Genomic DNA, 23,037 nt, shown 5'->3' with positions numbered 1-23,037 from the left:
TGAGCACTTGGGGGACATAGTTAGAAGTTCCCTAAGAACTTAGAGATAAGTTTACACTTAGAGTATTCAACTCTAAATCCCTCCCATAATGGATTACAACAGAGATGCAAAATGTGGCCATTTAAGCATGAAGACATCTGGGTCACCTAAGACCTCAGTATCATAGTCTAAAGAAAAAGCATGTCCATAAGTAGGCAGCCTTAGCTCCTGGTGGTGGTATTGGTGGTTACTCAGCCTTGGAGGAATGGAAAAGGGAGTCATAGAGGCAAATATTGTCAGGACCAGCCCAGCTCTCATCAGGGAAGGAGTCATACCTGCGTCCATTGGTTAAGCCATGTCCATGATGGAGGTGGACACCTGTGTTAAGTCTGACACCATTGTGGCTCCAGTTTCATGCTCACCAAGCCTGTTGGGTAGACCTGTCTACAGGGAAATAACGTACTGGTTATATGAACTCAAGTATTCTTGTTCCCATATGTGGTAGGCAGAATAATGTCTCCACCCCCAAAGACGTCGGGTGTCCTAATTCTTAGAACCTGTGACTGTTATGTTAAATGGCAAGTGCAAATTAACGTTGCAGATGGCATTAAGGTTGCCGATCAGCTGATCTTAGAATAGGGAGGTTATCCTGGATTATCTGGGTGGGTTGCATGTAATCACGAGGGTCCTTAAAAGTGGAAGAGGGAAGCAGTAGCAGCAGTGTGAGGTCAGAGCGATGAGATGTGAGAAGGATTCAGCCAGTGTTTCTGGCTTTGCAGATGGAGGAAGAGGGCAGCAAGCCAAGGAATGCAGCCACCTCTAGGAGCTGGAAAAGGCAAGGGAACAGATTCTTAGAGCCTCCACAGGAACGCAGCCTTCTGACAGTTTGATTTTAGCCCAGTGACACGGCTGCCAGGCTTCTGGCCTACTGAACTGTAGGATAATAAATTTCTGTTGTTTTAAGCCACTAAATTTGTGGTGATTTGTTACAGCAGCAAGAGGAAACAAATACACCGTGGCAGTGATTTCTCAACGTAAATGAATAAATTGGCATTTTGATTTATGTTTCCGTTTCAGGGTATGTGGTTTAAACTCTCCATGGACTGACAAAATCAGGTTTCTGACTCTGCAAAGCTAAGAAGACTCTGCTCCTGGAAGGCCTCTCCACTGACAGACTGTAAGATTAATTTCCATATTTTGAGAACGACTATATGTGTTGGGTGCTTTTGGTATATTTCCTAGAATTCTCTCTACAGCCCTGTGAGCTAGGTATGCTTATGCCCATTTTATAGATGAGATAACTGTGGTTCAGGCTGGACCAAACAACCTCAAATGATCTGGATTTACACCCCATGTGGGTGTCTCTAACACACATACCTCACCTCAGTGCTGTTCTAGAGAAGCTCCATCCCTTGGAGAACAATCCATCTGGTCATGCCTCATGAGAAGACGAGCTGGGCAGAAGCAGGACGGCAAGCGTCCTCGTCTTCATGCTCAGCTGGGGCTCTTACCATTCTGTAGGGAGAAGGGGCTGGATTGAACCCCACACACATTCTGTTATTTGCAAAGTGCTGCCTATCAACTTCTGAACACTTTCTGTACGTTAACTGTTTTACAAACTGTACACGGTTCATCACACTGTGTTCTGCTGTTCTCAGTTATTATTACTATTATTTTTGTCTTAAGGATTTCTGAGTGAAAGAACTCCCTTAGGTAACCTGAGCCAGATATATTTACCCTGAACCAGGTGTGTTTCACCCGAACGAGGGGTAGGCAACTGACAAAAGGTCAGAGAAAGCAGCCTCGGAGCCCACCATCCTGCATAGCCGAGGGTCTCCTTTTTCTACATAAATCTCTTGGTGGAATGCTCATAGATATAAAATCAGTGCCAGCAAACCCTCCTGGTTTCTCCTGTGCCTCCAGGAATGTGATTGGTCTACAGAACAGAGTTGAGAACAGATGTTGTTTGATCACGGTCTGCTCCAGTGGGTCTACATGACATGGAACATGTGACTGCCACTCCCCGAGCCCCCGACTCACTTGGTGCAAGAGGGGACTTGCCCTGAGGGTTGGGGCGATGTGCCCGAAGTCCTGCAACTACAAAGTGGCAGGGCTAGGATTCACACCCAGACTCCAGGCTCCAGCATTGCCCTTCCAGCTGTATCCCAGCCTCTGCTTTCGCCACGGCGCTTAGCCTAGTGCCTGGCATGGATGAAGAGCCCCGAGGAGCTTCCTGAATGAAGCTGAGGCTGTACGTGAGGGAGAGAAGCGTGACTTCCCCTCCTTGTCTGCCAGGGGTTTTGCTGGGTGACTGTAGGAATCGCTCGGCTGGCTTTCATCATCTACCAATTGGGGGTATTCACCTCTGGAAGTCATTCTGTCACTTGTGGTCTCAAGTCACTCCAGAGGTAGCTTCCTGGGGCCTTGCAGCTTTACTCCGAATTTTCCATACAAATAAGCACGTAAGTGGAGAAGCCCCTGATGATACCAGCCAAACCCCAGATTGCTGCTCTCTTTCCCAAAGGAAAGAGAGGAAATGTGTCTCGCGCTGCAGCCGGGCTGCCCGAGCGAGTCAAGAGCTGGGAGGCACTGATCGCTTTGGGACCGGAATCTTCCTTGATTTCATCTTTTCACTTTTCTGCTGGGCTTGAGGGGACCCGGGCCTTATTATTGTCATGCGCCTCAGCAGAGATCTCGTCCTCCCACCCTTCCCACTTACGGTAGGCCCAGCGAATTCAGTTCAGCCCCAGAAGCACCGATTGTGTGCCCATCACACCCGAGACCTGAGTGGAGCAGAAGGAGCACAGAGATGAGTGAGGGATGCCTTCTCCAGGGAGGACACACTCTGGCCGGTGACCAGCCGAGGAGGGGCTGGCACAAGGAGAAGTGTCTGTCCTCCCGTGGGGCTGGGGAACTCACAGCGGGGGACCCGTGTCAGGTGCTTCCCTGTGTTACCTGCATCCTTGCTGTTCCCCCAGCTGCACAGACAGGAATCCAGGCTCGGAGGCAGCGGCCAGAGCATGGGAGGTGGCAGGTTCCTGAGGACCTGGCTTCCAACCCAGTCCCCGCCACTCCCTATGCCAGTGAACTTGGGCGCTTTCCCCAGCTTCTCTGAGCCTCAGCTTGGTCATCTGTAAATGCAGAGGTACAGGGCCATGGGGCTCAGTGAGAACGCAAGGTTGGAAAGTTCAGTGCAGCATCCTTAGTGCTCCTGGAGGTCAGATAGCTCCTTGGGGGCGAGCTCAGGTGCTGCCTCCCCTCCGGCTGTCTGCTCGGTTCAAGAAGAGCTGGGCTCCATTGCCCCAGAGGAAATGCCTGCGTGGATCCCATAGGCATGGGTTTAGTGGACTTGTTCTTCATTATTAGCCTCCCCAGAGGGACGTGTGCCCTGCCTGCCTGGCGGGCGTGGAACTGGTGGATGAGAGGGGACGGCAGACCGGCCCGATGGGCCTCCCCGCAGGAAGGAGCCTGGCCCTGAGGACAGCCACCCACACAGCTGTGGCTGCACAGCCTTCCAACCTCCGACCCAGACCTCCACTCCCTTTGCCCGCCTTGGGAGGAGGTGGTTGGAAAGCTCATTTGCCGGGACTGCAAGATGCTGTGTGGCCCTGGGTTTGGTGAAGGTGGCAAGGGGCCTACGTGGTGGTATATCTATGGATTCCAGTGTCTTTCATTTCCTTCCTCGTTTCTCTCATTTTATTTTGTTCCAGCAGCGGCTTTCTTTTTGCTGCTTCTGAGAAGACCCTCGGGAGAGTCTGGCTCGGGGTCTTCCTCGCAAATGCATGTCTGGCTCAGGGCTGCTTTGATGGATAGAGGGCAGTTGGCCTTGGAAACTGGCTGCAATATTGGCAGTTCCGTGGGACATCCATTACATGCCTCCTGGAGAGAGCTTTTCCGGGGGGCCTCGCGTTGGACTGACGCTGCTCACGAGGGGGTGGGGAAGCAGAAATAACCTAAAAGGAAAGGCATCTATTTTAATGTTTTCGCAGAGCTGCGTCTCCTGCATATGGGTCCAGCCCACTCTTGTGAAGCGGCTCCTTTTGGGAAACAGGGGACTTGCAAACGGCTTGTTAAAGCTAAGGAAACGAAGAGGAGAGGAAACAGAAGCATGTGTAAGCAGAACCCAGCGCCTTCAGCTGGATTGGCAGGCCCCCGAATCCAAACCCCCTTGGTTTTCATTGGAGACCAGAGAGACCTCACTTATTCTCATGGGATGGAAAGTGCCAGGTAGCCGGGAAGAAGGGGGCACCGTCACCCCCGCTGCCCTCTCTGAGTTGACAGCTTTGCTAGTGAGACATACACAAAAAAGCCCTCTGGGTATAAGAGAGCAAGTATGCCTAATAATAACAGCTAACATGCTTGCTGTATGTCGGTGCTTTAAAAGCATTAAGTAATTTAAGTTCACCAAAACCTTGCGATGCAGATATTATGATTATCCTCTCCATTTTACAGACGAGAAAACAGAGGCACAGGGCAGTGAAGTAACTTGTCCAAGGTCATCTCTAGTAAGCAGAGGGGCTGGAATCAAATCCATGCTCTCTAGAACCCATGCTTCTGCTCCTTACTCCTCCTCGTTTCTGCCTCTTGCTCACCTTGGGGAATCCAGGCAACTCCGAGAGCTTTAAGTGGTGCATTTGATGGCTCTTAAATCCCAGATCCCTCTTTGGTCGGCTTGTTGTACTTTTCTCCAGATTCACTTCTTTTTTTTTTTTTTTTTTTATAAATTTATTTATTTATTTTTTGCTGCGTTGGGTCTTCGTTGCCGCGCGCGGGCTTTCTCTAGTTCTGGCGAGTGGGGGCTACTCTTCGTTGCGGTGCGTGGGCTTCTCATTGCGGTGGCTTCTCTTGTTGTGGAGCACGGGCTCTAGGCACATGGGCTTCAGTAGTTGTGGCTCGTGGGCTATAGAGCGTAGGCTCAGTAGTTGTGACACACGGGCTTAGTTGCTCCACGGCATGTGGGATCCTCCCAGACCAGGGATTGAACCCGTGTCCCATACAATGGCAAGCGGATTCTTTTTATTTCTTTTTTTAAAAAATAAATTTGTTTGTTTGCTTGCTTGTTTATTTATGGCCACATTGGGCCTTCATTGCTGCGCGCGGGCTTTCTCTAGTTGCAGCGAGCAGAGGCTACTCTTTGTTGCGGAGCACGGGCTCTAGGTGCGTGGGCTTCAGTAGTTGCAGCACTAGGGCTCAGTAGTTGTGGCTCTTGGGCTCTAGAGCACAGGCTCAGTAGTTGTGGCGCACGAGCTTAGTTGCTCTGCGGCATGTGGGATCTTCCCGGACCAGGGCTTGAACCTGTGTCCCCTGCACTGGCAGGTGGATTCTTAACCACTGCGCCACCAGGGAAGCCCTTTTGTTTAAAATTTATAAATTGAAGTATAGCTGATTTACAGTATCACTTAAATTTCAGGTGCATAGCACAGCAATTCAGTTATACATACATATATATGTGTGTGTGTAACTTTTTCAGATTCTTTTCCCTTATAGGGTTCCACATAATATTGAGTATAGTTCCCTGTGCTATACAGTATGTCCTTGTTGGTTATATGTTTTATGCATAGTAGTGCGCATATGTTAACCCCAAACTCCTAACTTATCCCTCCCCCCACCCCCCTTCCCCTTTGGTAACCAGGAGTTTGTTTTCTGTGTCAGCAGAGACTCACTTCTTCTTGAACCTTGGCCTTCTTCCTCTTGTGTGGCTCACCTCGCTGTGGCCAAAGGGCAGAGTCTGGAGTCAGCAGGGTGCAGGCTGGGAAAGCAGAGGGTCTGGTCCGGGGGCAGTTGTAGTCTTCGTCTCAGGAGCATCTGCCTGGCACATAGGAGCTTGCTCTGAGCCGGGCTCTGTGCTGGGCGCTGGGGATACACCTGGCCTTCTGGATCTTGCCATCTACTTGATGAATCAGACAATAAACGAATCAACATATAGAACCCCGGGTGAACGCTATACAGAGCATTACAACTGGCTCACGTGTTCAAGAGTGATGGGTGTCTGTTTCGAGTTGGATGACCAGATGAGGTCTCTCAGAGAAGTGACACTGAAACTGAGATCCTAATGTCGAAATGGAGCCAGCTGTGGGGCAATTAGAAGGAGGGGTGTTCCAGGGGGAGGAACCTGCATGGCTCAGGGCCCCACTGTGAGGGCAGGATGGGTGTGTGTGGACAGAGGCTGTGTCGCGGGAGCGTGGCAGGTGAGGAGTGTGGCAGAGATAAGGTAGGGGAAGAGGCTGGGACGCAGGGCTTCGTAGGTCACGGTGAGGCGCTACGATTTCATTTAAGTGCGTTAGAAAGCCACGGAGGCTGTGAGAGCGGGAGGGACAGGATCGCATGAAATGCTGCCGTTTTGCTGACACCAGCCTCTCTGCTGTGGTGCGTGTGTCAGCCTCAGAGGCCAGTAGTGTGGCCTCATGGTTAGAGCTCTGGTCATGGAACGAGAACAGCCGTTCCATTCATCCTCTTGTTCTTCATCCAGCAAGCGTCCTTGGGCACCGACCACAGCCCCACACTTTGCTTGGCACCGATGATACAAAGTGGGCTGGGGTGCATCCCCGGCCTCCAGCAGTTCCTGCTGTGGGGACACAAGGAAAGTATTGGCCCAGCACTGATCAGCAGAGGTTGAAAGTCAGCTTCCCCGAAGGGTACAGGACAAAGGTAAATGGTCCTCTGGTCTTTTATGAGATGCACCTGAGACAAATTGGAAAATAAGAGTAATTTTCTGACTGTTAAGAAATCTTAATTAAAATAACACGAATAGGGCTTCCCTGGTGGCGCAGTGGTTGAGAGTCTGCCTGCCGATGCAGGGAACACGGGTTCGTACCCCGGTCCGGGAAGATCCCACATGCCGCGTAGCGGCTGGGCCCGTGAGCCATGGCCGCTGAGCCTGCGCGTCCGGAGCCTGTGCTCCGCAACGGGAGAGGCCACATCAGTGAGAGGCCCGCGTACCGCAAAAAAAATTAAATAAATAACACGAATACAATCCAATGGAATAAATATTAACGGAACCACTAAGTTTGTCTGGTTATGGGGACTCAGAGAGAAGGTGGTCCTGGAAGATGGGGAGGAGAAAGGGTTGGGGGAATCTGGGCAGAAGGAACAGGGTGATTGGCCTGGGTGTTCTGGACCCTCTTACTAGGAGCGTCGGGGGAAGGAAGGGAGCATGACGAGGTCAAACTTGGAAAAAAATCCTCTGTCATCTCTCCTTACAAATGTTACAGCCTCACATTTCAGTCAACACCCTTTCATGCGTAGGGACACTAGGAATACTCAGAAGTAGCGAAGTTCCCAGCAGCTAGAAACTTACAAGACCTTGCCGACAACTGGTAGAGAAAAACCAAAACCAAAACCAAAACCAAAACCAACTTTCTTCCCCTAAATCCCAATGCATGTTATAGTGCCCTCCGGTGGCTCAAAGTGAAATGACAATCCCACAGGTCCCAAACAAAACGCTCCATTGTTCTCTACTGTTTACTAAGTAACCAACCTATTTATTGTGCTTCACTCCGTGTACCTACCATTCACAGACCTGGCAAATGTTGTCTCTCCCATGATGTTCTCCTATATTTCCATCTGCAAATAACTTCTGCCTACTCAGTCCTTATTACTCATCCACGCATTTTTCACTTATCTTTGGAGAAACTACTATTATATGCTGGGCTTTTCAGCACCTGCCTTGAATTCGAGGTACCTGTGAGTATTCCCCTGTCTTCCCAGGCACACCAGGAGCTTCTGGAAGGTGGAGAGTCAGACTGAGTCCCTCTGTGTTTGATAGAGGGGAAGAACATTAATTAGAACCACACCAAATGTGGCCACTTGTACCTGCAACAGGGGTGTGTGAGACACAATTCACGCAAAAAGGGACGTACAGTTCTTTTTTCCCCTATGTTTAATTAAAAAATTTTTAAATTGAAGTATAGTTGATTGGCAATGCTGTGTTAGTTTCAGGTGTACAGCAAAGTAATTCAGTTATATATAGAGCATTATATACATATATATGTGTTCTTTTTCAGATTCTTTTCCATTATAGGTTACTACAAGATATTGACCATAGTTCCCTGTGAAATACAGTAGGTCTTTGTCGTTTATCTGTTTTATATATGGTAGTGTGTAGGGACATACGTTTCTTTTTTTTTTTTTTTTTTGCGGTACGCGGGCCTCTCACTGCTGTGGCCTCTCCCGTTGCAGAGCACAGGCTCCGGACAAACAGGCTCAGCAGCCATGGCTCACGGGCCCAGCCGCTCCGCGGCATGTGGGATCTTCCCGGCCCGGGGCACGAACCCATGTCCCCTGCATCGGCAGGCAGACTCTCAACCACTGCGCCACCAGGGAAGCCCGGACATATGTTTCTATTCTGACCTTTTTCCTTTGCTGAGCTTTGCTGGAGAAGAAGCAATTGTCGCGACTGCTGCTGATGCAGGGCCAGCTAATGTACTGAGTGCTTAGGAGACCTGAGTGATTAACCTTTCCGCACCTCAGTTTATTCCTCTGTCCAGTGGAGATGGTAGTACCTCTTTCATAGACAGCTCTGTGAGCGTTAGCTGAGTTTCTGCATGTGATGTGGTTAAGAGCCGCTCTGCTATTGCCCAGAATGGGACTGGTTTGTGGGAATACAATAGAATAATGACTGCCTTCTCGGTCTGCTGTGAAGATGACATTTGATAATGCCTGTAAAATCCTAGAACATGGCCTGACATCATGAGATACAGTCAGCCCAGAGAGGCATCCATCCACCCGAATGGGTGATTTGAATATATAGACTCTGGAAAAACGCATTTGGAGACATTTGTGGTTAACTGAACACAGGCTGGCTATTAGATGACACTGGGAAAGAGAAAAGTGGTCCCTGACATCCAGGAGCTGGCCTGATGCTCTCAGCCTGGCCTGGCTGTTGTCATCTATTCTGTCTGTTTTTTGTGCCTACTAAAGTCTCTGTTTGCTTAGCTTAGTTGTGTGCTCATAACTGGACAGTTATTTCCTGAAATGCCGGGTCCATCCAGTAAGTCGCCCAGACTATGCCAAAGGGCTTTGTGTGTGTGTGTGTGTGCTACCTGCCTTCAACACCCATTCACACAGGTAACAAGTCTGCCTTGGCCTTCACTTCCTGCTTGCACAAAACCACGAGGGCAGCCGGAGGGGTGTGCTCAGGGCCTTCCCGGGGCTTTCCTGAGCCTGAGCACAGCCCTGTGCGCACGTGTGACCTTCTAGGTTCCTAGGAGTTGTGTCACAACTTTCCAAAGCCACCTATGAACATCTCACTCCCCTGTTTGGTTAGCTGGTTGCTTCCCCAACCCTCCTTGGGCAGCTGTCACGTGGAACATTTGCCATGAAGTGTTTCCCTGAAATGTCCCAGGAAAAAGTCTCTTCCCACTTGGCGAGCTCTGAGTCAGGTCAAATAAAGATAGGCTGTGAAAGTGGAGACTTCCAGCAAACAGCCAGACAGGTCCTAGAGTGACCATGCTTGGAGAAGGGAGCTTTGGAGGGGCTTCAGTCCACCCTGCCCCCCTCCACAGGCTGCTGGTTTCCACTGTGACTTAGGGCTGTGGTTTTCAAGCCAGTTGTGAAGCTGGAGAGGAAGGATGGGAACACGGCAAGTGAAGATGCCACATGGCTCACTTTTTTTCAAAAGAACGGACTTAGCCTTTTTTTCTGAAACAACTGTTTCCCAGATTGTTGCGTTTACGGAGGAGCGGATTTTTGAAGGGCCTCACTCCACCTCATCCCCACTGACATCATCCTCCCAAGCCATTTTTAGGAATAACTAATCTAAGTCATTTGCATTGTGCTGGTGCAATCACTCCTTTCTTCTCTCCTCACATATTCAAACATTCTGCAAGAAAGCCCCACGGCTTCCGCAAGTACGTTTCTTTGTACAAGTCAAGAGGAAGGGTCTAGGGCTATATCTGGGGCAAGAGGATTTAAAACAGGGACAAAGGGGCTTCCCTGGTGGCGCAGTGGTTGGGAGTCTGCCTTCCAATGCAGGCAACGCGGGTTCGTGCCCTGGTCTGGGAGGATCCCACATGCCGCGGAGCAACTAGGCCCGTGAGCCACAATTACTAAGCCTGTGCTCCGCAACAAGGATCCAGAGGTAGTCCAAAAGACGTCATAGATTCTTTTCACCTCTTTGTTCTGCTTGTCTCCTGATTTTATTCTCTGTCTTTTTCCCTGTGGGTCAGGCTAGAGAGCTTTTGGCAGCCCTGGGCTCACAGCCTCCCAGTTTAGGCCCCTCATAAGCAGAGGTCTCTTCTATCTGCAGATTAATCCCAGGGAAGACTGACTGGCCCTTCTTGGGCTGGACCCCGTCTCTGAGCCAGTAATGGAGGCTTTATCAGCCCGGGTCGCATGACTACCCTGTTCCTCACCATGACCAGGAGCTCACAGGACCACACAGGAGAGGCGGAGGCCCCAGGAGCCAGTGACATAGGTTTAACCAGCCCAATGCTCTACTTCAGTCCTCCGCCACGCCACCCTACCCACACATCCCCCCATTTCAGCTACTGACACCACCATCTGGTCGTTCAGACCTCCTGAGATCCCTTCTGCTTTCAGACCTAATCCAGCAGGGAATCCTCCACTGTCCCCTCCCCCATCCACCCCGCCCCCTCTCCCTTAGAGGCTCCTGTCAGCGCCCAGCCTGCCCCTGCCTCTCTTTGCCCTCTCTTGTCTATTCTCAAGATGGTAGTTACAGTTTTCCTGTAAATAGTGAGTCGGGCACATCACTACTCCCATTAGGCCACGTGGAGCGAGCGCCAGAGCCCTAACAGGTCCCAGGTCCCACCCACCTGGCCGTTCCCCTCCCATCTCATATCTGCTCGCTCTGCCACTCACCACGCCCCTCCAGCCACACTGGCCTCCCTGCGATTTCTCAGAACTTGGCACCAGCTGTTTCATTCGCCAGGAACCCCTCCTCCCCAATCCTTCGTCGGACACCAGCACTCAGTGGGGTTTTCCTGCTCATCCCTGGTAAAACTGCAACCCTCGCTGGTGCGTGATCCTCCGTTACTGGGTTCTATTTCCCCCATGGCACTTGTACTATCCAAAAATATGAAATCGTTCACTTATTTACTATTTTTTTTTTAAAGCAATATCTCTATCCTGCTAGGTATTAGCTCCACAGGGCAGGGATTTCTGCCCGTTTTGTTTCTTGCTCTATCTCCAGAATTTAGAATGGTACCACATGCATGGTAGCCCTTAGTAAATATTTGTTGGATGAATGAATGGATCAGAATAAAGGGGGTGAGAATGTGGGCTGGGCAAAATCATCCCACCCACCGCAGGGTATTCCCGTCCCCACCAGACTCTGCCCCTCGACAGCAAAAACTCGTCCCATCATCGTTTATTTTTTAGGGGCCAGAAGATTCTCACAGGTATAACGGATGCCAGCTTGAGGACATCTTCTTTGAGGAAGAAGCTTGTGACTGGTGCTTGGAGCAGAAGAACAAAAAAAGGAAGTCAGACTCCAATTCAGTGGACATTGACAGAGCACCTACTGGGAGAGGCTCTATGTTTGGTCTCCCATCCTTCTCATCTCCTGTCCATCCTTCTTGGTGGAGGACTTTTGACCCCAGCTCCATCCTTATGCATGTTGTTGGGATAATACAGAGTCAACTTAATAATTCATATTGAAGTGATTAATGCAGGACTATGATGTGTCAGGGAGCTAGGGACTAGGATGCAGGGATGCACAGGGCAGGTGGTCTCAGCTCTCGTGGATTTGCAGTCTAGTGGGGAGACAAGTAAGCATGGACTTAGGGTGCAGTGTAGGTTCTATGTGCCGCTAACAGTCAGAGAAGGCTTCCTGGACGGAGTGTCATTTCAGCTGGGTCCTTAGCAATGAGTGGAAGTTAATTAAGAGAAGAGGTGGCGGGACTTCCCTGGTGGCACAGTGGTTAAGAATCTGCCTGCCAATGCAGGGGACATGGGTTTGTTCCCTGGTCCGGGAGGATCCCACACGCCACAGAGCAACTAAGCCTGTGCGCCACAACTACTGAGCCTGCGCTCTAGAGCCCGTGAGCCACAGCTACTGAGCCCACGAGCTACAGCTACTGAAGGCTGCGTGCCTAGAGCCCGTGCTCTGCAACAAAGAGAAGCCACTGCAATGAGAAGCCCACGCACCACAGTGAAGAGTAGGCCCTGCTCACCGCAACTAGAGAAAGCCTGTGTGCAGCAATGAAGACCCAACGCAGCCAAAAATAAATTAAAAAAAAAAAAAAAGAAGAAGAGGTGGAGAGTGAGAGGACAAGCATTCTAGGCAGAAGGAACAGAAGATGCAAAGGGCTGAAGGTAAAAGAGGGAAAAGATATACAGCCCCCATTATTTGCTTAAAATCCTTCAGTGACTCCCCATGGCCTCACAATTTGATTCAAATCCCTGAGCTCACTGCCAAGAGGAAGAAAGGAGGGAACTGAACTATGAATATCCAGTCATTTCCGTGTAATTTACCAACCAGGAAGTTCTCCACCTCTGTCCTCTCACCCTTTGGCAGATTTCCTCCAGAACCCTCCAGCCAGTGCCTTCCTGCCGTCATCTTTTCTATTCCCTTATCTTCTGCGGAGAGTGGCATGAAGAGGGCACACACCCATCTCACCCAAACAACCATTTCAGGGATAGTGGGGTCCAGATGCAAACTGAGTCAGAACCAGAAGGGATACGACACTTCTCCTAATGAAGACAACACAAGTATGTCATGTACAGCCCAGGGAATACAGGCAATATTTCATAATGACTTTAAATTGAGGGCTTCCCTGGTGGCACAGTGGTTAAGAAACTGCCTGCCAATGCAGGGGACATGGGTTCGAGCCCTGGGCCGGGAAGATCCCACATGCCGTGGAGCAACTAAGCTCGTGCACCATAGCTACTGAGCCCGTATGCCACAACTACTGAAGCCCGGGTGCCAAGAGCCCATGCTCCACAAAGAGAGAAGCCACTGCAATGAGAAGCCTGCACACTGCAACGAAGAGCAGCCCCGGCTCTCTGCAACTAGAGAAAAGCTGGCGCGCAGCAACGAAGACCCAGTGCAGCCAAAACTAACTAAATAAATAGAGTATAATCCATAAAAAATACCAAATCACTAAGTTGTACACTTGAAACTAATACTGTAAATCAGTGACAGTTCAATTAGATAAACAACCAAATAAATAAATATTTAAATAAAACTATAAGAGATTTTGTTGTTGCTTCTCTAAAGATGGCGTTTTGATAGTACTTTTGGTAGCAAGGACAACCTCATGAGGACAACCGCTGACGTCTTTTCCTGGAGCAGTCGGGCTCCTCATTCCCAGCCCATTCCAGAATAGGGTGTTGGGCCTACCTTAGCACGGGCACCACCGTCATGATTGCTTTTATTATTATTTTTTTTAATATAAATTTATTTATTTAATTAATTAATTTTGGGCTGCGTTGGGTCTTTGTTGCTGCGCACGGGCTTTCTCTAGTTGCAGCAAGTGGGGGTTACTCTTTGTTGTGGTGTGCGGGCTTCTCATTGTGGTGGCTTCTCTCGTTGTGGAGCACGGGCTCTAGGCACGTGGGCTCAGTAGTTGTGGCACGTAGGCTCAGTAGTTGTGGCACACGGGCTTAGTTGCTCCGCGGCATGTGGGATCTTCCTGGACCAGGGCTCGAACCCATGACCCCTGCATTGGCAGGCGGATTCTTAACCACTGCACCATCAGGGAAGCCCTATTATTATTGCTATTATCATTTGGTGGCAGTTCGCTACCAAAAGTACTATCAAGATATCTTTAGAGAAGCAACAACAAAATCTCTTCTAGTTTTATTTAAATATTTATTTGTTTGTTTATTTAATTGAACTATCACTGATTTACAGTATTAGTTTCAAGTGTACAACTTAGTGATTTGATATTTTTATACATTATACTCAATTTAAAGTTATTACACAATATTGGCTATATTTCCTGGGCTGTACATGACATCCTTGTGTCTTTTGTGTTTCATATTTATTTGTTTGAACATCTTAATCCCCTTCCCCTATCCTGCTCCTCTTGCCACTCCTCTCCCCATTGGTAACCACTAATTTGTCCTCTGTATCTGTGAGTCTCTTTTTGTTTTGTTATAGTTTTAAAATGACAGCTTTCTCAGTCTGTCTCTATCTCTCTATTCCTTCCTCCCCTCCACCCACTTCATGTCTTTTTTTTTTTTAATACGGAAAATTCCCAAATCTATATGAGAGCAGAGAGAAAAGTGTAATGAACTCCCATGGACCCATCAATCAACTGCAACAATTATCACAATTTTGTCAATCTCATTTATCTGTGCTCCATCCTTCTTTGTGTCTTTCACCCCATGCTGGGATATATTAAAGTAAATCCCAGACAGCAAATTATTTCATCTATAAATGACTCAGTATGTGTAACAGATAAAGTCTTTAAAAAATATAATGATACCATCATCACTCCTAAAACTTAAAAATAATTCCTTAATACCATCAAATATGCAGAGCGGATTCAAATTTCCCTGATGGACTAAAAAATCTTTTCACAATTGCTTTTGTTTGGACAAGTCTATATATTGTATTTGTTTGGTGTGTTTCTAAGTTTCATTTAATCTAAGATAATTTCTCTCTGTCTCTCACTCTTTTGCTCTCTCTTACTCTTGTCAATTTCTTATTAAAGAAATCAAGTCATTTATCGTTTAGATTTTTCCATGTTCTGGATTTGATGGACTGTACCCTAACATGTTCCTGTATCTTCCATATTTCCTATAAAGCGGTAATTAGATATAGAGGTTTGATCAGATTCACATTTAACATTACGGCAAGATAAAATGACTTTTTTTTTCACTTTGACCCATCAAGGTTTTGCACAGTGCACAGCACTACGCTGGTTAGGGAACTCGGGAGAGAGGCTAGTTGGGTGATGCTTCCGTGTTTATTATGAGGCTGGGTTTTGCGTGAAGAGGGGCTAAGGGCTATCCCAGGCTAGTGACGCGGGGAAGGGCCAGTGCTTACAGACAACCCCCCACCTCAACCCCCATGCAAAGGGAGCAGAATTAACGCGCATTTTCTTTCATCTCTGTCTTCTCATTGGACATGTCTGCTCATGGTCTCCTGCAGACTGATTGTACTAGGGAAACAGAGGCAGCTTAGAACCTAGCATAGGATCCCCAGCAATAATCCGGCCTTTGAAGGATGGCATTTACCCTAGAAGATCTTTCTGATGACATGAAAGATATTACACCGACTCAGGAGCATGTGTTCACCATCATGTGAATGTTTTTCTTGGACTTCCAATGCAGAGCCTGACCTGAGCTTGTGTACGTGTAGTTTCTTCAGGACAGTGATCCCAAGGAAGCAGACGGGGAATTGAGAAGACTTGAAACAGGGAAAGAGAGGAAACCAGAGCAAGTGAGCAACTGAGCTGTTTGATGCTGTGGACAACTGGAGCTCGGTTTTGCTGAGGATTCTCAGGAGAACTGTGCTGAATGCATTCTGGAATTTTCCACCTGAGAGATGAGAACGAGTGTCTTCATCACTGGCTATCACCTCCCGTTCATGAAGAGTAGACACAGGGGACGTCCACGTGCACCTTCCAGGTTTGCACATGCACCAGAATGGCTGAGTTAGTCCTCAGCTGTGTCCCACAAGAAGTTGAAAAAACAATGCTGGTACAGAAAACCAGAGTTATATGGTCCAACAAAGGCAAGGCCCTGTCCAGATGTACCTGTGTGCTGCTGTTTGCTACATCTTGAATTAAAAGGTGGGCCATCGACAGGCATGTGAAAAGATGCTCAACATCACTAATTATTAGAGAAATGCAAATCAAAACTACAATGAGGTACCACCTTATACCAGTCAAAATGGCCATCACCAAAAAGTCTACAAATAATAAATGCTGGAGAGGGTGCAGAGTTAAGGGAGCCCTCCTGCACTGTTGGTGGGAATGTAAATTGATACAGCCACTATGAGAACAGTATGGAGGTTCCTTAAAAAACTAAAAATAAAGTTACCATATGGTCCAGCAATCCCACTCCTGCGCATATATCCAGAGAAAACCATAATTCAAAAAGATACATGCACCCCAATGTTCACTGCAGCACTATTTACAATAGCCAAGACATAGAAGTAACCTAACAAGCTACTGGGCAATGCCTTGTGACTGTCCTTGGACAAAACTTTGGAACTAGCTACACAGTATCTGAACGAATCTGTCCCCAGTACTTAGTAATGGTCACCTGGTAAACAGTGGGTAATAGCTAAATTTTCACTGGATGGATTAAAGAATTATTTCAACCTAATCATAATGTTGACAATAAAAGCCAATGTCTAAGCTTTTAGTATCTGTCAGCCACTGTGATTTACATTAATTCTAACTAGCACTGTGTGAGGAACTTACAATCATTATTCCCTTTGGGCAGATGAGAAAACCCAGGCTCAGAGAGGTTGAGTGATTGTCCTGAGGCTGAAGCCCGCATGTGAACACAAAGCCTGGGCCCTGAACATCTGTGGTATCCAGACTCTCAGTGGGAGGGGCTATAGGTTATACTTCTGTGTCCCTAGCCAACTTGTAAGGGAGTTTTTTGAGTATGTTTTGGGCCCTCCATAATTTCTCTTATTTCATTGATGAACTGCATTTAAGTCAATGACATAGTTCACTAAAGTAGAAAGAGTTCCCACTTTGCTCTAAAGCACAGATTTCCAGGTAATCAGGAGGGAAGATTCTCTTAGTTGGGTGCTTGGAGGAGCATCACGGAGCCTGAAAAACTCTAGATTGAAGTTACATGCAGCGTGTTGCTACCTATAACATTGGTGCATTTTCTGGGAGCACAAACCCACAGACTTCACCAGATTCTCAGTATGTGAACTCAGAAAAGCTAAGAACAAGTGCTTTAGACGATTAAAACTAGCTCTATCAAGAATTATCCTGATGGATATAATTTACTCTCCAGATTGCCAGAGAGAGGAAGTAATTTTGAACATGTGGAAAAAAGGGGCAGGATTGCTAAAGAGGGGTTGACCTGATTACAAACTGTCAGGCACTGTGGGCTCTCTCTTCTAGCTTCTACCAGATCCTGCTGAATCCTTTGTGTCATATCACTCTTCTCCCATGAGACGGGGGCCATGTCCTACTCATCATCGATTCCGTGAAGCGTGGCTTGGTGTCTGGCACAGAGCAGGACTATGAAGATGTTGGTGGAACTATTAGGTCTGGGAAGCAGTGGGCCTTTCTCTAGAGTTCGATTTCCCACCAAAATGAGGTCGGTCTCTTGTGCATTCTGAGTCTCGGATGATGGGGAGATGAAGTTGTCGTCTTTTAGCCTACCACTAGGCGGCGCGATTGGTCTGCAGTTGGGTCCCTCCATTGTCTCCTTCTGCTCTGTAACAATGCATTATTCAAAAGGATGGTTGCTACCAACAGTTAGACTTACAATGTATAATGTCACATAAAAATGATCAATAACGAATGGGATGGGGCCGATGATTACCTGCATCCCGACTCCTTGTACCTGCTTTTGCGTGGATGGTACCTGCAGGATCGACACCACCTTGCCTATGCTCTGAAAGATTCATAGATTTGTTGTGAGAACCCACAGGTTGCTGCCAACTATTTCAAAGGGATTTGCCTTCCTCGCTGCATATGCTCGTCATGAGGAGGATGGAAAATGATCCCTCTCGCGCAAGGTGCACCTATTTCCAGTCTCAATTTTAGGTTAGCAACATCAGATTGTATAACTTACAAGAGTCTCCCCTGGAGGGACGTGCAGGAAGTTTTAAGCGTGCAGGCAGCAGCGGGAGGCAGAACTAAGGTGGTCCCCAGCTAGGCTGAGCAGTAGATGAAAAGTGCCTTTGAGGATGCTCTCTGAGCATGCCTCCTTCCCCACTGTGGTCCTGCCCTCGCCAAGACAGCCTGCCTTCCTTCGGTCCCCTTGCTCTAAGCTCTTGCCTCTAGGGGGCAGCATGGCATAACGACAAGCACTCTGGAGCCTGGGTCAGGGCACTGGGGATCTAGCTAGCGCTGCTTTTGCCTGGAACTTCTGCTGTGTGATTTTGGACAAGTCGCTACCTGTCCTATAGACAGTCTGCAAAATGGAGATGTTAATACCTGCTTTATCAGAGCGTGTGAAGGCTCTTCCTATACTGTGCTATGCTCTCTCAGTGGGAGGCATCTAGAGGATTAGAAAAACCCAGGTTCTAGGTCCTTTTAAAATTAATTAATTACTTTTAATACAGCAGGTTCTTATTAGTTACCTATTTTTTTAATTTTTAATTTTTTTTATACTGCAGATTCTTATTAGTCTTCCATTTTATACACATCAGCGTATACATGTCAATCCCAATCACCCAATTCATCACACCACCATCCCCACCCCCCCGCTGCTTTCCCCACTTGATGTCCATACGTTTGTTCTCCACATCTGTGCCTCAGTTTCTGCCCTGCAAACCGGTTGATCTGTACCATTTTTCTAGGTTCCACATATATTCGTTAGTATGCAATATTTGTTTCTCTCTTTCTGACTTACTTCACTCTGTATGACAGTCTCTAGATCCATCCACGTCTCAACAAATAAGCCAATTTCGTTTCTTTTATGGCTGAGTAATATTCCATTGTATATATGTACCACATCTTCTTTATTCATTCGTCTGTCAATGGGCATTTAAGTTGCTTCCATGACCTGGCTATCGTAAATAGTGCTGCAATGAACATTGGGGTGCATGTGTCTTTTTTATTTTTTGCAGTACGTGGGCCTCTCACTGTTGTGGCCTCTCCCATTACGGAGCACAGGCTCCGGACGCGCAGGCTCAGCGGCCATGGCTCACGGGTCTAGCTGCTCCGCGGCATGTGGGATCTTCCCGGACCGGGGCACGAACCTGTGTCCCCTGTATCGGCAGGTGGACTCTCAACCACTGCGCCACCAGGGAAGCCTGCATGTGTCTTTTTGAATTATGGTTTTCTCTGGGTATATGCCCAGTAGTGGGATTGCTGGATCATATGGTAACTCTATTTTTAGTTTTTTAAGGAACCTCCATACTGTTCTCCATAGTGGCTGTATCAATTTACATTCCCACCAACAGTGCAAGAGGGTTCCCTTTTCTACACACCCTCTCCAGCATTTGTTGTTTGTAGATTTTCTGATGATGCCCATTCTAACTGGTGTGAGGTGATACCTCACTATACTTTTGATTTGCATTTCTCTAATAATTAGTGATGTTGAGCAGCTTTTCATGTGCTTCTTGGCCATCTGTATGTCTTCTTTGGAGAAATGTCTATTAAGGTCTTCTGCCCATTTTTGGATAGGGTTGTTTGTTTTTATAATATTGATCTGCATGAGCTATTTATATGTTTTGGAGATTAATCCTTTGTCTGTTGATTCATTTGCAAATATTTTCTCCCATCTTGAGGGTTGTCTTTTCGTCTTGTTTATGGTTTCCTTTGCTGTGTAAAAGCTTTGAACTTTCATTAGGTCCCATTTGTTTATTTTTATTTCCATTTCTCTAGGAGGTGGATCAAAAAAGATCTTGCTGTGATTTATGTCAAAGAGTGTTCTTCCTATGTTTTCCTCTAAGAGTTTTATAGTGTCCGGTCTTACATTTAGGTCTCTAATCCATTTTGAGTTTATTTTTGTGTATGGTGTCAGGGAGTGTTCTAATTTCATTCTTTTACATGTAGCTGTCCAGTTTTCCCAGCACCACTTATTGAAGAGACTGTCTTTTCTCCATTGTATGTCCTTGCCTCCTTTGTCATAGATTAGTTGACCATAGGTGCGTGGGTTTATCTCTGGGCTTTCTATTCTGTTCCATTGATCTATATTTCTGTTTTTGTGCCAGTACCATACTGTCTTGATTACTGTAGCTTTGTAGTATAGTCTGAAGTCAGGGAGCCTGATTCCTCCAGCCCAGCTTTTTTCCCTCAAGACTGTTTTGGCTATTTGGGGTCTTTTGTGTCTCCATACAAATTTTAAGATTTTTTGTTCTAGTTCTGTAAAAAATGCCATTGGTAATTTGATAGGGATTGCATTGAATCTGTAGATTGCTTTGGGTAGCATAGTCATTTTCACAGTATTGATTCTTCCAATCCAAGAACATGGTATATCTCTCCATCTGTTGGTATCATCTTTAATTTATTTCATCAGTGTCTTATGGTTTTCTGCATACAGGTCTTTTATCTCCCTAGGTAAGTTTACTCCTAGGTATTTTATTCTTTTTGTTGCAGCGGTAAATGGGAGTGTTTCCTTAATTTCTCTTTCAGATTTTTCATCATTAGTATATAGGAATGAAAGAGATTTCTGTGCGTTAATTTTGTATCCTGCAACTTTACCGAATTCATTGATTAGCTCTAGTAGTTTTCTGGTGGCATCTTTAGGATTCTCTATGTATAGTATCATGTCATCTGCAAACAGTGACAGTTTTACTTCTTCTTTTCCAAGTTGTATTCCTTTTATTTCTTTTTCTTCCATGATTGCCATGGCTAGGACTTCCAAAACTATGTTGAATAATAGTGGTGAGAGTGCACATCCTTGTCTTGTTCCTGATCTTAGAGGAAATGCTTTCAGTTTTTCACCATTGAGAATGATGTTTGCTGTGGGTTGGCCATATATGGCCTTTATTATGTTGAGGTAGGTTACCTCTATGTCCACTTTCTGGAGAGTTTTTATCATAAATCGGTGTTGAATTTTGTCAAAAGCTCTTTCTGCATCTATTGAGATGATCATATGGTTTTTATTCTTCAATTTGATAATATGGTGTATCACATAGATTGATGTGCATATATTGAAGAATCCTTGCATCCCTGGGATAAATCCCACTTGATCATGGTGTATGATCCTTTTAATGTGTTGTTGGATTCTGTTTGCTAATATTTTGTTGAGTATTTTTGCATCTATATTCATCAGTGATATTGATCTGTAATCTCTTTTTGTAGCATGTTTGTCTGGTTTTGGTATCGGGGTGATGGTGGCCTCCTAGAATGAGTTTGGGGGTGTTCCTTCCTCTGCAATTTTTTGGAAGAGTTTGAGAAGGATGGGTGTTAGCTCTTCTCTAAATGTTTGATATAATTCACCTGTGAAGCCATCTGGTTCTGGACTTTTGTTTGTTGGAAGATTTTTAATCACAGTTGCAATTTCATTACTTGTGATTGGTCTGTTCATATTTTCTATTTCTTCCTGGTTCAGTCTTGGGAGGTTATACCTTTCTAAGAATTTATCCATTTCTTCCAGGCTGCCAATATTATTGGCATAGAGTTGCTTGTAGTAGTCTCTTAGGATGCTTTGTATTTCTGCGGTGTCTGTTGTAACTTCTCCTTTTCATTTCTAATTTTATTGATTTGAGTCCTCTCTCTCTTTTTTCTTAATGAGTCTGGATAATGGTTTATCAATTTTTTTTATCTTCTCAAAGAAACAGCTTTTAGTTTTATTGATCTTTGCTATTGTTTTCTTTGTTTCTATGTCATTTATTTCTGCTCTGATCTTTATGATTTCTTGCCTTCTGCTCACTTGCGTTTTGTTTGTTCTTCTTTCTCTAGTTCCTTTAGGTGTAAGGTTAGATTGTTTATGTGAGATTTTTCTTGTTTCTTGAGGTAGGCTTGTATAGCTATAAAATTCCCTCTTAGAACTGCTTTTGCTGCATCCCATAGGTTTTGGATCATTGTGTTTTCATTGTCATTTGTCTCTAGGTATTTTTTGATTTCCTCTTTGGTTTCTTCAGTGATCTCTTGGTTATTTAGTAACGTATTGTTTAGCTTCCATGTGTTTGTGTTTTTTACGCTTTTTTCCCTGTAATTCATTTCTAATCTCATAGCGTTGTGGTCAGAAGTGATGCTTGATATGATTTCAATTTTCCTAAATTTACTGAGGCTTGATTTGTGACCCAAGATGTGATCTATCCTGGAGAATGTTCCATGCGCACTTGAGAAGAAAGTGTAATCTGCTGTTTTTGAATGGAATATCTTATAAATATCAATTAAATCTATCTGGTCTATTGTGTCATTTAAAGCTTCTGTTTCCTTATTTATTTTCACTTTCGATGATCTGTCCATTGGTGTAAGTGAGGTGTTAAAGTCCCCCAGTATTACTGTGTTGCTTTCGATTTCCTCTTTTATAGCTGTTAGCAGTTGCCTTATGTATGGAGGTGCTCCTGTGTTGGGTGCATATATATTTATAATCATTATATCTTCTTCTTGGATTGATCCCTTGATCATTAGGTAGTGTACTTCCTTATCTCTTGTAACATTCTTTATTTTAAAGTCTATTTTATCTGATATGAGTATTGCTACTCCAGCTTTCTTTTGATTTCCATTTGCATGGAATATCTTTTTCCATCTCCTCACTTTCAGTCTGTATGTGTCCCTAGGTCTGAAGTGGGCCTCTTGTAGACAGCATATAGATGGGTCTTGTTTTTGTATCCATTCAGCAAGCCTGTGTGTTTTGGTTGGAGCATTTAATCCATTGACGTTTGAGTTAATTATCAATATGTATGTTCCTATGACAATTTTCTTAATTGTTTTGGGTTTGCTTTTGTAGGTCCTTTTCTTCTCTCGTGTTTCCCACTTAGAGAAGTTCCTTTAGCATTTGTTGTAGAGGAAGTTTGGTAGTGCTGAATTCTCTTAGCTTTTGCTTGTCTGTAAAGCTTTTGATTTCTCCATCGAATCTGAATGAAATCCTTGCTGGGTAGAGTAATCTTGGTTGTAGGTTCTTCCCTTTCATCACGTTAAGTATATCATGCCACTCCCTTCTGGCTTGTAGAGTTTCTGCTGAGAAATCAGCTCTTAACCTTATGGGAGTTCCCTTGTATGTTATTTGTCGTTTTTCCCTTGCTGCTTTCAATAATTTTTCTTTGTCTTTGATTTTTGCCAATTTGATTACTATGTGTCTTGGCATGTTTCTCCTTGGGTTTATCCTGTGTGGGACTCTCTGCGCTTCCTGGACTTGGGTGGCTTTTTCCTTTCCCATGTTAGGGAAGTTTTCGACTATAATCTCTTCAAATATTTTCTCGGGTCCTTTCTCTCTTCTCCTTCTGGGACCCCTATAATGTGAATGCTGTTGTGTTTAATATTGTCCCAGAGGTCTCTAAGGCTGTCTTCATTTCTTTTCATTCTTTTTTTTTTTTTTTTTTTTTTTTTT

At 45.9% G+C, this 23,037-nt stretch overlaps 1 long non-coding RNA gene across 1 annotated transcript in view; it reads left to right on the top strand.

Moving 5' to 3' along the window:
- Positions 1–23,037, top strand: part of LOC114895293 — a 173,655-nt gene that overhangs the window by 46,111 nt on the left and 104,507 nt on the right. Inside the window, exon 3 of the long non-coding RNA XR_003793509.1 lies at positions 1,057–1,156. This is a non-coding gene — a long non-coding RNA (uncharacterized LOC114895293). The remainder of the gene's footprint in view (positions 1–1,056; positions 1,157–23,037) is intronic.

This window comes from Monodon monoceros, unplaced genomic scaffold (genome assembly GCF_005190385.1).
Source record: "Monodon monoceros isolate NGI ecotype Baffin Bay Population unplaced genomic scaffold, NGI_Narwhal_1 Super_Scaffold_14, whole genome shotgun sequence".
NCBI classification, from domain to species: Eukaryota; Metazoa; Chordata; class Mammalia; order Artiodactyla; family Monodontidae; genus Monodon; species Monodon monoceros.
The sequence above is the reverse complement of the archived record's forward strand: the minus strand, read 5'-3'. Positions and strand labels throughout refer to the sequence as shown.